The 3,453-nt window shown below is 35.8% G+C and overlaps 1 pseudogene; it reads left to right on the top strand.

Moving 5' to 3' along the window:
- The first annotated feature begins 1,324 nt into the window (after positions 1 to 1,324).
- LOC138355670 (NADH-ubiquinone oxidoreductase chain 1-like) lies at positions 1,325 to 2,290 on the top strand (annotated as a pseudogene).
- The last annotated feature ends 1,163 nt before the right edge of the window (positions 2,291 to 3,453 follow it).

Raw genomic sequence — 3,453 nt, 5'->3', positions numbered from 1 at the left:
TGAAAAAGATTTTTTAAATATAGTAAATTTAATTGAATAATATTAAAGACTTAGTATATAATACTGTAAAGGAAATTTGAAATAATTTAAGATTTAATAATGAAAAAGTAATTTTAAAGTTATGTATCTTGTGTATAATAGATGTTTAAATTAATGTAATTCGATTATATATCTCGAAAAGGAAATAGCTAAATTAAAAGGTGAGTTTTTGTAGCAGAAAAAATTATAATTTTATTTTAGAAGTGAAATATTAATCGGGTTCCTTGATATCTAGTTTTTTAAGAAGTGAATTTAAATTAGCATTTTTATATATTTATAAAAATAGTTAAAATAAGGGGGATTAGCTCTTCATTATTTAATATTATAAAAAAATATTTTTAAAGGATTTAACTAGGCTTAAAATTAGCTAGGTTTATAGTGTTATAAGTAAAATTTAGGTTAATAATATTTATATATTTTTTAATTGTTTATTAAAAATTATTTAGAAATAATGTTGAAATAGTTATGATGAGTATATTAGTATATAATTGTGTTTGAATTTAATTTAAATTATTAAATTATTTTTATGTGTTTAAATGTTTCTTTAAGGAATTCGGCAAAAATTATTTCTGCCTGTTTAACAAAAACATGTCTTTATGAAGGTTTATAAAGTCTAACCTGCCCATTGGGAACTAAAAGGCCGCGGTATTATGACTGTGCAAAGGTAGCATAATCATTAGTTTTTTAATTGAAGGCTAGAATGAATGGTTGGACAAGAAATAATCTGTCTTAAATTAATATATTGAATTTAACTTTTAAGTGAAAAGGCTTAAATAATCTGAAGGGACGATAAGACCCTATAAAACTTTATATTTATAATATAGTAGTTAGTTTTATTTAAGAGTACTATTTTAGAGTATTTGGTTGGGGTGACAAGGATAAAATATTAAATAACTGTCTTTTTTTTCACAGTAATGTTTGGTTTAATGATCCTAAAAGGGATTAAAGATTAAGTTACTTTAGGGATAACAGAGTAATTTTCTTTAAGAGTTCTTATCGACAAGAAAGTTTGTGACCTCGATGTTGAATTAAAAGTTCTTTATAGAGTAGAGACTATAATAGAAGGTCTGTTCGACCTTTAAAATTTTACATGATTTGAGTTCAGACCGGTGTAAGCTAGGTTGGTTTCTATCTTTCAGGATAAATTATAGTTATTTTAGTACGAAAGGATTAAATAATTGAATTTTTTTTTAGTTATTTTGGCAGAATATGCGTTAGATTTAGAATCTAATAATATTGGGAATCTATAAATAATAAAAATGCTTGGTCACGGGGGGGGGGGGGGGGGGTAATATTGGTTATAGTTGTTAATTATTTAATTTTAATTATTTGTGTATTATTAGGGGTAGCTTTTGTTACTTTGTTGGAACAAAAATTTTTAGGTTACATTCAAATTCGTAAGGGACCTAATAAACTAGGAATTATAGGTATTTTGCAGCCTTTTTCTGATGCTGTAAAGCTTTTTTGTAAGGAGAATATAAATTTGAGAATATCTAATTTTCTACCTTATTATATAGCTCCTGTAGTAAGTTTGTTTATTTCTTTAATTTTATGAAGAGTATTACCATATAGTAGAGGTTTATTTAATATAAGTTTAGGGGTGTTATTTTTTATATGTTGTTTAAGTGCGTGTGTTTATCCTATAATAATAGCTGGTTGAGCTTCAAATTGTAAATATTCTTTGTTGGGAAGTTTACGTTCTGTTGCTCAAACTATTTCATATGACGTAAGTTTAGCTTTGATTTTATTGTCTTTTATTTTTTTAATTGAGAGTTTTAATTTTAAGGATTTTATTGTATACCAGGAGGAAGTTTGATTTCTATGGTTAACTATTCCATTAAGAATAGTGTGATTTGCTTCTAGTTTAGCTGAGACTAATCGAACTCCTTTTGATTTCTCTGAGGGGGAATCTGAGTTGGTTTCATGGTTTAATACTGAGTATAGAAGAGGTGGGTTTGCTTTAATTTTTATAGCGGAGTACTCAAGTATTTTATTTATAAGGATAATTTTCAGGTTGTTTTTTTTAGGTCCTGATTCTTTGAGAATTATTTTTTATATTAAAGTGGTAATAATTAGGTTTGTTTTTATTTGGGTTCGGGGTACTTTACCCCGATTTCGTTATGATAAACTCATGTATTTAGCTTGAAAAAGGTTTTTACCTGTTTCTTTAAATTTTTTAATTTGGTGTATGGGTATAAAGATATTATTTTATACTTGATTTTTAGTATTGTAGCGATAGGTCAAAGGATAGTTTAAGGTAAGTAAAAATATTAATTTTGGATATTAAAGATATTCTTTTCTTTCGATATAAAAGTTGGAGATACAGAGCACCACTTGGTTTCCGAACCCCTTGGGGACAAGACCCGTCGGTTAACATGTAAGTTCGTATACGAGAAATAGAGGGGAAAAAATAAACTAGAAATGTAAAAAGAAATTTTTCCGAAAAATTTATGAAAAAAACTCTAGGGAAAAAAATCGTCAGGTTCATGGCGTAAATGCAACCGTGTTTTGTTTGTACTCATCAATAAGTGAAGTCCTGATCCACTTTATAAAAGTCCTTAATTGTTCCTAACTGATTATTAAGACGTCTGGCAAACATCATCTGGATGTTTCCTGCCAGCCTGCAGGCACATCCTGCCTAAAATATACGATGATGTACTGTACATTTAAGAAACAAATCTGGGTCACAGGTCTGTGGAGTGTGGTTAGGCTTACGGAGTCAGCCGGTCCCTCCCCCACCACCAACACACCTCCCCCTCTCCCCCCACCACCGACACACCTCCCCCTCTCCCCCCACCACCGACACACCTCCCCCTCTCCCCCCACCACCGACACACCTCCCCCTCTCCCCCCACCACCGACACACCTCCCCCTCTCCCCCCACCACCGACACACCTCCCCCTCTCCCCCCACCACCGACACACCACCCCCACCCCCCACCCCAAACCCATACACACACACACACACTCTCAAAGGTCAGGTGGTTCACAGTTCACTTCAACACCCATATATCGCTTCCTGCCTGCCTGCCTGCCTCCTTCCCACCCTGCCAGCCTGCTTCCTTCCCAGCCTGCCTCCTTCCCAGCCTGCCTCCTTCCCAGCCTGCCTCCTTCCCAGCCTGCCAGCCTGCCTCCTTCCCAGCCTGCCAGCCTGCCTCCTTCCCAGCCTGCCAGCCTGCCTCCTTCCCAGCCTGCCAGCCTGCCTCCTTCCCAGCCTGCCAGCCTGCTTCCTTCCCAGCCTGCCTGCCTGCCTCCTTCCCAGCCTGCCAGCCTGCCTCCTTCCCAGCCTGCCTCCTTCCCAGCCTGCCAGCCTGCCAGCCAGCCTGCCTACCAGCCTGCTTCCTTCCCAGCCTGCCTGCCTGCCTCCTTCCCAGCCTGCCAGCCTGCCAGCCAGCCTGCCAGCCAGCCAGCCTGC

This window comes from Procambarus clarkii, chromosome 68, assembly GCF_040958095.1.
Source record: "Procambarus clarkii isolate CNS0578487 chromosome 68, FALCON_Pclarkii_2.0, whole genome shotgun sequence".
Lineage (NCBI taxonomy): Eukaryota > Metazoa > Arthropoda > Malacostraca > Decapoda > Cambaridae > Procambarus > Procambarus clarkii.
Note: the sequence above shows the minus strand (reverse complement) of the source record. Positions and strands in the feature narration are given on the sequence as shown.